At 38.6% G+C, this 9,763-nt stretch overlaps 35 non-coding genes and 1 pseudogene across 35 annotated transcripts; all 36 read right to left on the bottom strand.

Moving 5' to 3' along the window:
- Positions 1-20: 20 nt before the first annotated feature.
- Positions 21-138, bottom strand: LOC120576544 (5S ribosomal RNA). Its single transcript, XR_005642622.1, has one exon. It is a non-coding gene; the product is annotated as a 5S ribosomal RNA (ribosomal RNA).
- A 76-nt stretch (positions 139-214) lies between these two features.
- On the bottom strand, positions 215-333 carry LOC120576448 (5S ribosomal RNA). The gene has a single exon (XR_005642526.1). It is a non-coding gene; the product is annotated as a 5S ribosomal RNA (ribosomal RNA).
- Positions 334-501: 168 nt separating this feature from the next.
- LOC120576527 (5S ribosomal RNA) lies at positions 502-619 on the bottom strand. The gene has a single exon (XR_005642605.1). It is a non-coding gene; the product is annotated as a 5S ribosomal RNA (ribosomal RNA).
- A 167-nt stretch (positions 620-786) lies between these two features.
- Positions 787-904, bottom strand: LOC120576664 (5S ribosomal RNA). The gene has a single exon (XR_005642742.1). It is a non-coding gene; the product is annotated as a 5S ribosomal RNA (ribosomal RNA).
- A 167-nt stretch (positions 905-1,071) lies between these two features.
- LOC120576366 (5S ribosomal RNA) lies at positions 1,072-1,190 on the bottom strand. The gene has a single exon (XR_005642444.1). It is a non-coding gene; the product is annotated as a 5S ribosomal RNA (ribosomal RNA).
- A 76-nt stretch (positions 1,191-1,266) lies between these two features.
- On the bottom strand, positions 1,267-1,385 carry LOC120576447 (5S ribosomal RNA). Its single transcript, XR_005642525.1, has one exon. It is a non-coding gene; the product is annotated as a 5S ribosomal RNA (ribosomal RNA).
- Positions 1,386-1,553: 168 nt separating this feature from the next.
- LOC120576596 (5S ribosomal RNA) lies at positions 1,554-1,672 on the bottom strand. The gene has a single exon (XR_005642674.1). It is a non-coding gene; the product is annotated as a 5S ribosomal RNA (ribosomal RNA).
- Positions 1,673-1,838: 166 nt separating this feature from the next.
- LOC120576529 (5S ribosomal RNA) lies at positions 1,839-1,956 on the bottom strand. Its single transcript, XR_005642607.1, has one exon. It is a non-coding gene; the product is annotated as a 5S ribosomal RNA (ribosomal RNA).
- Positions 1,957-2,123: 167 nt separating this feature from the next.
- On the bottom strand, positions 2,124-2,242 carry LOC120576752 (5S ribosomal RNA). Its single transcript, XR_005642830.1, has one exon. It is a non-coding gene; the product is annotated as a 5S ribosomal RNA (ribosomal RNA).
- A 167-nt stretch (positions 2,243-2,409) lies between these two features.
- On the bottom strand, positions 2,410-2,528 carry LOC120576576 (5S ribosomal RNA). The gene has a single exon (XR_005642654.1). It is a non-coding gene; the product is annotated as a 5S ribosomal RNA (ribosomal RNA).
- A 168-nt stretch (positions 2,529-2,696) lies between these two features.
- Positions 2,697-2,815, bottom strand: LOC120576363 (5S ribosomal RNA). The gene has a single exon (XR_005642441.1). It is a non-coding gene; the product is annotated as a 5S ribosomal RNA (ribosomal RNA).
- Positions 2,816-2,891: 76 nt separating this feature from the next.
- LOC120576446 (5S ribosomal RNA) lies at positions 2,892-3,010 on the bottom strand. The gene has a single exon (XR_005642524.1). It is a non-coding gene; the product is annotated as a 5S ribosomal RNA (ribosomal RNA).
- Positions 3,011-3,177: 167 nt separating this feature from the next.
- On the bottom strand, positions 3,178-3,295 carry LOC120576741 (5S ribosomal RNA). Its single transcript, XR_005642819.1, has one exon. It is a non-coding gene; the product is annotated as a 5S ribosomal RNA (ribosomal RNA).
- Positions 3,296-3,463: 168 nt separating this feature from the next.
- On the bottom strand, positions 3,464-3,582 carry LOC120576335 (5S ribosomal RNA). The gene has a single exon (XR_005642413.1). It is a non-coding gene; the product is annotated as a 5S ribosomal RNA (ribosomal RNA).
- Positions 3,583-3,737: 155 nt separating this feature from the next.
- LOC120576751 (5S ribosomal RNA) lies at positions 3,738-3,856 on the bottom strand. Its single transcript, XR_005642829.1, has one exon. It is a non-coding gene; the product is annotated as a 5S ribosomal RNA (ribosomal RNA).
- Positions 3,857-4,024: 168 nt separating this feature from the next.
- On the bottom strand, positions 4,025-4,143 carry LOC120576737 (5S ribosomal RNA). The gene has a single exon (XR_005642815.1). It is a non-coding gene; the product is annotated as a 5S ribosomal RNA (ribosomal RNA).
- Positions 4,144-4,311: 168 nt separating this feature from the next.
- Positions 4,312-4,430, bottom strand: LOC120576334 (5S ribosomal RNA). The gene has a single exon (XR_005642412.1). It is a non-coding gene; the product is annotated as a 5S ribosomal RNA (ribosomal RNA).
- A 76-nt stretch (positions 4,431-4,506) lies between these two features.
- LOC120576445 (5S ribosomal RNA) lies at positions 4,507-4,625 on the bottom strand. The gene has a single exon (XR_005642523.1). It is a non-coding gene; the product is annotated as a 5S ribosomal RNA (ribosomal RNA).
- Positions 4,626-4,793: 168 nt separating this feature from the next.
- Positions 4,794-4,912, bottom strand: LOC120576329 (5S ribosomal RNA). The gene has a single exon (XR_005642407.1). It is a non-coding gene; the product is annotated as a 5S ribosomal RNA (ribosomal RNA).
- Positions 4,913-5,079: 167 nt separating this feature from the next.
- LOC120576192 (uncharacterized) lies at positions 5,080-5,196 on the bottom strand (annotated as a pseudogene).
- Positions 5,197-5,364: 168 nt separating this feature from the next.
- Positions 5,365-5,483, bottom strand: LOC120576380 (5S ribosomal RNA). The gene has a single exon (XR_005642458.1). It is a non-coding gene; the product is annotated as a 5S ribosomal RNA (ribosomal RNA).
- Positions 5,484-5,652: 169 nt separating this feature from the next.
- Positions 5,653-5,770, bottom strand: LOC120576566 (5S ribosomal RNA). The gene has a single exon (XR_005642644.1). It is a non-coding gene; the product is annotated as a 5S ribosomal RNA (ribosomal RNA).
- A 169-nt stretch (positions 5,771-5,939) lies between these two features.
- Positions 5,940-6,057, bottom strand: LOC120576595 (5S ribosomal RNA). Its single transcript, XR_005642673.1, has one exon. It is a non-coding gene; the product is annotated as a 5S ribosomal RNA (ribosomal RNA).
- A 167-nt stretch (positions 6,058-6,224) lies between these two features.
- Positions 6,225-6,342, bottom strand: LOC120576716 (5S ribosomal RNA). Its single transcript, XR_005642794.1, has one exon. It is a non-coding gene; the product is annotated as a 5S ribosomal RNA (ribosomal RNA).
- A 167-nt stretch (positions 6,343-6,509) lies between these two features.
- On the bottom strand, positions 6,510-6,628 carry LOC120576390 (5S ribosomal RNA). Its single transcript, XR_005642468.1, has one exon. It is a non-coding gene; the product is annotated as a 5S ribosomal RNA (ribosomal RNA).
- Positions 6,629-6,704: 76 nt separating this feature from the next.
- LOC120576671 (5S ribosomal RNA) lies at positions 6,705-6,822 on the bottom strand. Its single transcript, XR_005642749.1, has one exon. It is a non-coding gene; the product is annotated as a 5S ribosomal RNA (ribosomal RNA).
- Positions 6,823-6,989: 167 nt separating this feature from the next.
- On the bottom strand, positions 6,990-7,108 carry LOC120576379 (5S ribosomal RNA). Its single transcript, XR_005642457.1, has one exon. It is a non-coding gene; the product is annotated as a 5S ribosomal RNA (ribosomal RNA).
- Positions 7,109-7,275: 167 nt separating this feature from the next.
- Positions 7,276-7,394, bottom strand: LOC120576393 (5S ribosomal RNA). Its single transcript, XR_005642471.1, has one exon. It is a non-coding gene; the product is annotated as a 5S ribosomal RNA (ribosomal RNA).
- Positions 7,395-7,562: 168 nt separating this feature from the next.
- LOC120576377 (5S ribosomal RNA) lies at positions 7,563-7,681 on the bottom strand. Its single transcript, XR_005642455.1, has one exon. It is a non-coding gene; the product is annotated as a 5S ribosomal RNA (ribosomal RNA).
- Positions 7,682-7,850: 169 nt separating this feature from the next.
- On the bottom strand, positions 7,851-7,968 carry LOC120576563 (5S ribosomal RNA). The gene has a single exon (XR_005642641.1). It is a non-coding gene; the product is annotated as a 5S ribosomal RNA (ribosomal RNA).
- A 182-nt stretch (positions 7,969-8,150) lies between these two features.
- Positions 8,151-8,268, bottom strand: LOC120576593 (5S ribosomal RNA). The gene has a single exon (XR_005642671.1). It is a non-coding gene; the product is annotated as a 5S ribosomal RNA (ribosomal RNA).
- A 167-nt stretch (positions 8,269-8,435) lies between these two features.
- Positions 8,436-8,553, bottom strand: LOC120576580 (5S ribosomal RNA). Its single transcript, XR_005642658.1, has one exon. It is a non-coding gene; the product is annotated as a 5S ribosomal RNA (ribosomal RNA).
- Positions 8,554-8,721: 168 nt separating this feature from the next.
- On the bottom strand, positions 8,722-8,840 carry LOC120576515 (5S ribosomal RNA). The gene has a single exon (XR_005642593.1). It is a non-coding gene; the product is annotated as a 5S ribosomal RNA (ribosomal RNA).
- A 75-nt stretch (positions 8,841-8,915) lies between these two features.
- On the bottom strand, positions 8,916-9,034 carry LOC120576444 (5S ribosomal RNA). Its single transcript, XR_005642522.1, has one exon. It is a non-coding gene; the product is annotated as a 5S ribosomal RNA (ribosomal RNA).
- A 168-nt stretch (positions 9,035-9,202) lies between these two features.
- Positions 9,203-9,321, bottom strand: LOC120576376 (5S ribosomal RNA). Its single transcript, XR_005642454.1, has one exon. It is a non-coding gene; the product is annotated as a 5S ribosomal RNA (ribosomal RNA).
- Positions 9,322-9,488: 167 nt separating this feature from the next.
- LOC120576426 (5S ribosomal RNA) lies at positions 9,489-9,607 on the bottom strand. Its single transcript, XR_005642504.1, has one exon. It is a non-coding gene; the product is annotated as a 5S ribosomal RNA (ribosomal RNA).
- Positions 9,608-9,763: the final 156 nt, after the last annotated feature.

Here is a 9,763-nt window from a genome sequence, read left to right as displayed (position 1 = left end):
GACGTAAAATTTTGGCAAAAAAGGTGCAACACAAGGACTTCCCAGGAGGTCACCCATCCTAGTACTACTCTCGCCCAAGCACGCTTAACTGCGAGTTCTGATGGGATCCGGTGCATTAGTGCTGGTATGATCGCACCTGAGAGTAAAGCGTTGTAATTGTATATATGCATTTCTAAGTTTATTTTTCAAAAGCGACGTAAAATTTTGGCAAAAAGAGGTGCAACACAAGGACTTCCCAGGAGGTCACCCATCCTAGTACTACTCTCGACCAAGCACGCTTAACTGCGGAGTTCTGATGGGATCCGAAGCATTAGTGCTGGTATGATCGCACCTGAGAGTAAAGCGTTGTAATTGTATATATGCATTTCTAAGTTTATTTTTCAAAAAAGACGTCAAACTACGCTAATTAACGAATAGAGTTTTAGGTTGCGTAAATTAACGGAAAAAATGAAATACAATCGAAGTTTATTTTTCAAAAGCGACGTAAAATTTTGGCAAAAAGAGGTGCAACACAAGGACTTCCCAGGAGGTCACCCATCCTAGTACTACTCTCGACCAAGCACGCTTAACTCGGAGTTCTGATGGGATCCGGTGCATTAGTGCTGGTATGATCGCACCTGAGAGTAAAGCGTTGTAATTGTATATATGCATTTCTAAGTTTATTTTTCAAAAAAGACGTCAAACTACGCTAATTAACGAATAGAGTTTTAGGTTGCGTAAATTAACGGAAAAAATGAAATACAATCGAAGTTTATTTTTCAAAACAACGTAAAATTTTGGCAAAAAGAGGTGTAACACAAGGACTTCCCAGGAGGTCACCCATCCTAGTACTACTCTCGACCAAGCACGCTAACTGCGGAGTTCTGATGGGATCCGGTGCATTAGTGCTGGTATGATCGCACCTGAGAGTAAAGCGTTGTAATTGTATATATGCATTTCTAAGTTTATTTTTCAAAAAAGACGTCAAACTACGCTAATTAACGAATAGAGTTTTAGGTTGAGTAAATTACCAGAAAAAATGAAATACAATCGAAGTTTATTTTTCAAAAACGACGTAAAATTTTGGCAAAAAAGGTGCAACACAAGGACTTCCCAGGAGGTCACCCATCCTAGTACTACTCTCGCCCAAGCACGCTTAACTGCAGAGTTCTGATGGGATCCGGTGCATTAGTGCTGGTATGATCGCACCTGAGAGTAAAGCGTTGTAATTGTATATATGCATTTCTAAGTTTATTTTTCAAAAGCGACGTAAAATTTTGGCAAAAAGAGGTGCAACACAAGGACTTCCCAGGAGGTCACCCATCCTAGTACTACTCTCGACCAAGCACGCTTAACTGCGGAGTTCTGATGGGATCCGAAGCATTAGTGCTGGTATGATCGCACCTGAGAGTAAAGCGTTGTAATTGTATATATGCATTTCTAAGTTTATTTTTCAAAAAAGACGTCAAACTACGCTAATTAACGAATAGAGTTTTAGGTTGCGTAAATTAACGGAAAAAATGAAATACAATCGAAGTTTATTTTTCAAAAGCGACGTAAAATTTTGGCAAAAAGAGGTGCAACACAAGGACTTCCCAGGAGGTCACCCATCCTAGTACTACTCTCGACCAAGCACGCTTAGCTGCGTAGTTCTGATGGGATCCGAAGCATTAGTGCTGGTATGATCGCACCTGAGAGTAAAGCGTTGTAATTGTATATATGCATTTCTAAGTTTTTTTTTCAAAAAAACGTCAAACTACGATATTAACGAATAGAGTTTTAGGTTGCGTAAATTAACGGAAAAAATGAAATACAATCGATGTTTATTTTTCAAAAGCGACGTAAAATTTTGGCAAAAAGAGGTGCAACACAAGGACTTCCCAGGAGGTCACCCATCCTAGTACTACTCTCGCCCAAGCACGCTTAACTGCAGAGTTCTGATGGGATCCGGTGCATTAGTGCGGTATGATCGCACCTGAGAGTAAAGCGTTGTAATTGTATATATGCATTTCTAAGATTTTTTTCAAAAAAGACGTCAAACTACGCTAATTAACGAATAGAGTTTTAGGTTGCGTAAATTAACGGAAAAAATGAAATACAATCGAAGTTTATTTTTCAAAAGCGACGTAAAATTTTGGCAAAAAGAGGTGCAACACAAGGACTTCCCAGGAGGTCACCCATCCTACTACTACTTTCGACCAAGCACGCTTAGCTGCGTAGTTCTGATGGGATCCGAAGCATTAGTGCTGGTATGATCGCACCTGAGAGTAAAGCGTTGTAATTGTATATATGCATTTCTAAGTTTATTTTTCAAAAAGACGTCAAACTACGCTAATTAACGAATAGAGTTTTAGGTTGCGTAAATTAACGGAAAAAATGAAATACAATCGAAGTTTATTTTTCAAAAACAACGTAAAATTTTGGCAAAAAGAGGTGCAACACAAGGACTTCCCAGGAGGTCACCCATCCTAGTACTACTCTCGACCAAGCACGCTTCACTGCGAAGTTCTGATGGGATCCGAAGCATTAGTGCTGGTATGATCGCACCTGAGAGTAAAGCGTTGTAATTGTATATATGCATTTCTAAGTTTATTTTTCAAAAAAGACGTCAAACTACGCTAATTAACGAATAGAGTTTTAGGTTGAGTAAATTACCAGAAAAAATGAAATAAAATCGAAGTTTATTTTTCAAAAACGACGTAAAATTTTGGCAAAAAGAGGTGCAACACAAGGACTTCCCAGGAGGTCACCCATCCTAGTACTACTCTCGCCCAAGCACGCTTAACTACAGAGTTCTGATGGGATCCGGTGCATTAGTGCTGGTATGATCGCACCTGAGAGTAAAGCGTTGTAATTGTATATATGCATTTCTAAGTTTATTTTTCAAAAGCGACGTAAAATTTTGGCAAAAAGAGGTGCAACACAAGGACTTCCCAGGAGGTCACCCATCCTAGTACTACTCTCGACCAAGCACGCTTAACTGCGGAGTTCTGATGGGATCCGAAGCATTAGTGCTGGTATGATCGCACCTGAGAGTAAAGCGTTGTAATTGTATATATGCATTTCTAAGTTTATTTTTCAAAAAGACGTCAAACTACGCTAATTAACGAATAGAGTTTTAGGTTGCGTAAATTAACGGAAAAAATGAAATACAATCGAAGTTTATTTTTCAAAAGCGACGTAAAATTTTGGCAAAAAGAGGTGCAACACAAGGACTTCCCAGGAGGTCACCCATCCTAGTACTACTCTCGACCAAGCACGCTTAGCTGCGTAGTTCTGATGGGATCCAAGCATTAGTGCTGGTATGATCGCACCTGAGAGTAAAGCGTTGTAATTGTATATATGCATTTCTAAGTTTATTTTTCAAAAAACACGTCAAACTACGATATTTAACGAATAGAGTTTTAGGTTGCGTAAATTAACGGAAAAAATGAAATACAATCGAAGTTTATTTTTCAAAAGCGACGTAAAATTTTGGCAAAAAGAGGTGCAACACAAGGACTTCCCAGGAGGTCACCCATCCTAGTACTACTCTCGCCCAAGCACGCTTAACTGCAGAGTTCTGATGGGATCCGGTGCATTAGTGCTGGTATGATCGCACCTGAGAGTAAAGCGTTGTAATTGTCTAAGATTTTTTTCAAAAAAGACGTCAAACTACGCTAATTAACGAATAGAGTTTTAGGTTGCGTAAATTAACGGAAAAAATGAAATACAATCGAAGTTTATTTTTCAAAAGCGACGTAAAATTTTGGCAAAAAGAGGTGCAACACAAGGACTTCCCAGGAGGTCACCCATCCTACTACTACTTTCGACCAAGCACGCTTAGCTGCGTAGTTCTGATGGGATCCGAAGCATTAGTGCTGGTATGATCGCACCTGAGAGTAAAGCGTTGTAATTGTATATATGCATTTCTAAGTTTATTTTTCAAAAAAGACGTCAAACTACGCTAATTAACGAATAGAGTTTTAGGTTGCGTAAATTAACGGAAAAAATGAAATACAATCGAAGTTTATTTTTCAAAAACAACGTAAAATTTTGGCAAAAAGAGGTGCAACACAAGGACTTCCCAGGAGGTCACCCATCCTAGTATTACTCTCGACCAAGCACGCTTAACTGCGGTATTCTGATGGGATCCGAAGCATTAGTGCTGGTATGATCGCACCTGAGAGTAAAGCGTTGTAATTGTATATATGCATTTCTAAGTTTATTTTTCAAAAAAGACGTCAAACTACGCTAATTAACGAATAGAGTTTTAGGTTGAGTAAATTACCAGAAAAAATGAAATAAAATCGAAGTTTATTTTTCAAAAACGACGTAAAATTTTGGCAAAAAGAGGTGCAACACAAGGACTTCCCAGGAGGTCACCCATCCTAGTACTACTCTCGCCCAAGCACGCTTAACTGCAGAGTTCTGATGGGATCCGGTGCATTAGTGCTGGTATGATCGCACCTGAGAGTAAAGCGTTGTAATTGTATATATGCATTTCTAAGTTTATTTTTCAAAAGCGACGTAAAATTTTGGCAAAAAGAGGTGCAACACAAGGACTTCCCAGGAGGTCACCCATCCTAGTACTACTCTCGACCAAGCACGCTTAACTGCGGAGTTCTGATGGGATCCGAAGCATTAGTGCTGGTATGATCGCACCTGAGAGTAAAGCGTTGTAATTGTATATATGCATTTCTAAGTTTATTTTTCAAAAAAGACGTCAAACTACGCTAATTAACGAATAGAGTTTTAGGTTGCGTAAATTAACGGAAAAAATGAAATACAATCGAAGTTTATTTTTCAAAAGCGACGTAAAATTTTGGCAAAAAGAGGTGCAACACAAGGACTTCCCAGGAGGTCACCCATCCTAGTACTACTCTCGCCCAAGCACGCTTAACTGCGGAGTTCTGATGGGATCCGGTGCATTAGTGCTGGTATGATCGCACCTGAGAGTAAAGCGTTGTAATTGTATATATGCATTTCTAAGATTTTTTTCAAAAAAGACGTCAAACTACGCTAATTAACGAATAGAGTTTTAGGTTGCGTAAATTAACGGAAAAAATGAAATACAATCGAAGTTTATTTTTCAAAAGCGACGTAAAATTTTGGCAAAAAGAGGTGCAACACAAGGACTTCCAGGAGGTCACCCATCCTACTACTACTTTCGACCAAGCACGCTTAGCTGCGAGTTCTGATGGGATCCGAAGCATTAGTGCTGGTATGATCGCACCTGAGAGTAAAGCGTTGTAATTGTATATATGCATTTCTAAGTTTATTTTTCAAAAAAGACGTCAAACTACGCTAATTAACGAATAGAGTTTTAGGTTGCGTAAATTAACGGAAAAAATGAAATACAATCGAAGTTTATTTTTCAAAAACAACGTAAAATTTTGGCAAAAAGAGGTGCAACACAAGGACTTCCCAGGAGGTCACCCATCCTAGTACTACTCTCGACCAAGCACGCTTAACTGCGGAGTTCTGATGGGATCCGGTGCATTAGTGCTGGTATGATCGCACCTGAGAGTAAAGCGTTGTAATTGTATATATGCATTTCTAAGTTTATTTTTCAAAAAAGACGTCAAACTACGCTAATTAACGAATAGAGTTTTAGGTTGCGTAAATTAACGGAAAAAAATGAAATACAATCGAAGTTTATTTTTCAAAAACGACGTAAAATTTTGGCAAAAAGAGGTGCAACACAAGGACTTCCCAGGAGGTCACCCATCCTCGTACTACTCTCGCCAAGCACGCTTAACTGCGGAGTTCTGATGGGATCCGGTGCATTAGTGCTGGTATGATCGCACCTGAGAGTAAAGCGTTGTAATTGTATATATGCATTTCTAAGTTTATTTTTCAAAAAAGACGTCAAACTACGCTAATTAACGAATAGAGTTTTAGGTTGCGTAAATTAACGGAAAAAAATGAAATACAATCGAAGTTTATTTTTCAAAAACGACGTAAAATTTTGGCAAAAAAAGGTGCAACGCAAGGACTTCCCAGGAGGTCACCCATCCTAGTACTACTCTCGACCAAGCACGCTTAACTGCGGAGTTCTGATGGGATCCGGTGCATTAGTGCTGGTATGATCCACCTAGAGTAAAGCGTTGTAATTGTATATATGCATTTCTAAGTTTATTTTTCAAAAAAGACGTCAAACTACGCTAATTAACGAATAGAGTTTTAGGTTGCGTAAATTAACGAAAAACATAAAATACAATCGAAGTTTATTTTTCAAATACGACGTAAAATTTTGGCAAAAAGAGGTGCAACACAAGGACTTCCCAGGAGGTCACCCATCCTAGTACTACTCTCGACCAAGCACGCATAATTGCGGAGTTCTATGGGATCCGGTGCATTAGTGCTGGTATGATCGCACCTGAGAGTAAAGCGTTGTAATTGTATATATGCATTTCTAAGTTTATTTTTCAAAAAAGACGTCAAACTACGCTAATTAACGAATAGAGTTTTAGGTTGAGTAAATTAACAGAAAAAATGAAATAAATCGAAGTTTATTTTTCAAAAACGACGTAAAATTTTGGCAAAAAGAGGTGCAACACAAGGACTTCCCAGGAGGTCACCCATCCTAGTACTACTCTCGCCCAAGCACACTTAACTGCAGAGTTCTGATGGGATCCGGTGCATTAGTGCTGGTATGATCGCACCTGAGAGTAAAGCGTTGTAATTGTATATATGCATTTCTAAGTTTATTTTTCAAAAGCGACGTAAAATTTTGGCAAAAAGAGGTGCAACACAAGGACTTCCCAGAGGTCACCCATCCTAGTACTACTCTCGACCAAGCACGCTTAACTGCAGAGTTCTGATGGGATCCGAAGCATTAGTGCTGGTATGATCGCACCTGAGAGTAAAGCGTTGTAATTGTATATATGCATTTCTAAGTTTATTTTTCAAAAAAGACGTCAAACTACGCTAATTAACGAATAGAGTTTTAGGTTGCGTAAATTAACGGAAAAATGAAATACAATCGAAGTTTATTTTTCAAAAGCGACGTAAAATTTTGGCAAAAAGAGGTGCAACACAAGGACTTCCCAGGAGGTCACCCATCCTAGTACTACTCTCGACCAAGCACGCTTAACTGCGGAGTTCTGATGGGATCCGGTGCATTAGTGCTGGTATGATCGCACCTGAGAGTAAAGCGTTGTAATTGTATATATGCATTTCTAAGTTTATTTTTCAAAAAAGACGTCAAACTACGCTAATTAACGAATAGAGTTTTAGGTTGCGTAAATTAACGGAAAAAATGAAATACAATCGAAGTTTATTTTTCAAAAACGATGTAAAATTTTGGCAAAAAAGGTGCAACGCAAGGACTTCCCAGGAGGTCACCCATCCTAGTACTACTCTCGACCAAGCACGCTTAACTGCGGAGTTCTGATGGGATCCGGTGCATTAGTGCTGGTATGATCGCACCTGAGAGTAAAGCGTTGTAATTGTATATATGCATTTCTAAGTTTATTTTTCAAAAAAGACGTCAAACTACGCTAATTAACGAATAGAGTTTTAGGTTGCGTAAATTAACGGAAAAAATGAAATACAATCGAAGTTTATTTTTCAAAAACAACGTAAAATTTTGGCAAAAAGAGGTGCAACACAAGGACTTCCCAGGAGGTCACCCATCCTAGTACTACTCTCGACCAAGCACGCTTAACTGCGGAGTTCTGATGGGATCCGGTGCATTAGTGCTGGTATGATCGCACCTGAGAGTAAAGCGTTGTAATTGTATATATGCATTTCTAAGTTTATTTTTCAAAAAAGACGTCAAACTACGCTAATTAACGAATAGAGTTTTAGGTTGCGTAAATTAACGGAAAAAAATGAAATACAATCGAAGTTTATTTTTCAAAAACGACGTAAAATTTTGGCAAAAAGAGGTGCAACACAAGGACTTCCCAGGAGGTCACCCATCCTGTACTACTCTCGACCAAGCACGCTTAACTGCGGAGTTCTGATGGGATCCGGTGCATTAGTGCTGGTATGATCGCACCTGAGAGTAAAGCGTTGTAATTGTATATATGCATTTCTAAGTTTATTTTTCAAAAAAGACGTCAAACTACGCTAATTAACGAATAGAGTTTTAGGTTGCGTAAATTAACGGAAAAAATGAAATACAATCGAAGTTTATTTTTCAAAAACGACGTAAAATTCGCAAAAAAGACAAAATTTGGAAAAAGGTGCAACGCAAGGACTTCCCAGGAGGTCACCCATCCTAGTACTACTCTCGACCAAGCACGCTTAACTGCGGAGTTCTGATGGGATCCGGTGCATTAGTGCTGGTATGATCCACCTGAGAGTAAAGCGTTGTAATTGTATATATGCATTTCTAAGTTTATTTTTCAAAAAAGACGTCAAACTACGCTAATTAACGAATAGAGTTTTAGGTTGCGTAAATTAACGAAAAAATGAAATACAATCGATGTTTGTTTTTCAAATACGACATAAACTTTTGGCAAAAAGAGGTGCAACACAAGGATTCCCAGGAGGTCACCCATCCTAGTACTACTCTCGACCAAGCACGCATAACTGCGGAGTTCTGATGGGATCCGGTGCATTACTGCTGGTATGATCGCACCTGAGAGTAAAGCGTTGTAATTGTATATATGCATTTCTAAGTTTATTTTTCAAAAAAGACGTCAAACTACGCTAATTAACGAATAGAGTTTTAGGTTGCGTAAATTAACAGAAAAAATGAAATAAAATCGAAGTTTATTTTTCAAAAACGACGTAAAATTTTGGCAAAAAGAGGTGCAACACAAGGACTTCCCAGGAGGTCACCCATCCTAGTACTACTCTCACCCAAGCACGCTTAACTGCGGAGTTCTAATGGGATCCGGTGCATTAGTGCTAATATGATCGCACCTGAGAGTAAAGCGTTGTAATTGTATATATGCATTTCTAAGTTTATTTTCAAAAGCGACGTAAAATTTTGGCAAAAAGAGGTGCAACACAAGGACTTCCCAGGAGGTCACCCATCCTAGTACTACTCTCGACCAAGCACGCTTAACTGCGGAGTTCTGATGGGATCCGAAGCATTAGTGCTGGTATGATCGCACCTGAGAGTAAAGCGTTGTAATTGTATATATGCATTTCTAAGTTTATTTTTCAAAAAAGACGTCAAACTACGCTAATTAACGAATAGAGTTTTAGGTTGCGTAAATTAACGGAAAAAATGAAATACAATCGAAGTTTATTTTTCAAAAGCGACGTAAAATTTTGGCAAAAAGAGGTGCAACACAAGGACTTCCCAGGAGGTCACCCATCCTAGTACTACTCTCGACCAAGCACGCTTAACTGCGGAGTTCTGATGGGATCCGGTGCATTAGTGCTGGTATGATCGCACCTGAGAGTAAAGCGTTGTAATTGTATATATGCATTTCTAAGTTTATTTTTCAAAAAGACGTCAAACTACGCTAATTAACGAATAGAGTTTTAGGTTGCGTAAATTAACGGAAAAAATGAAATACAATCGAAGTTTATTTTTCAAAAACGACGTAAAATTTTGGCAAAAAAAGGTGCAACGCAAGGACTTCCCAGGAGGTCACCCATCCTAGTACTACTCTCGACCAAGCACGCTTAACTGCGGAGTTCTGATGGGATCCGGTGCATTAGTGCTGGTATGATCCCACCTGAGAGTAAAGCGTTGTAATTGTATATATGCATTTCTAAGTTTATTTTTCAAAAAAGACGTCAAACTACGCTAATTAACGAATAGAGTTTTAGGTTGCGTAAATTAACGAAAAAATGAAATACAATCGAAGTTTATTTTTCAAAACAACGTAAAATT

This window comes from Medicago truncatula, chromosome 6 (genome assembly GCF_003473485.1).
Source record: "Medicago truncatula cultivar Jemalong A17 chromosome 6, MtrunA17r5.0-ANR, whole genome shotgun sequence".
Classification (NCBI taxonomy): domain Eukaryota; kingdom Viridiplantae; phylum Streptophyta; class Magnoliopsida; order Fabales; family Fabaceae; genus Medicago; species Medicago truncatula.
Note: the sequence above shows the minus strand (reverse complement) of the source record. Positions and strands in the feature narration are given on the sequence as shown.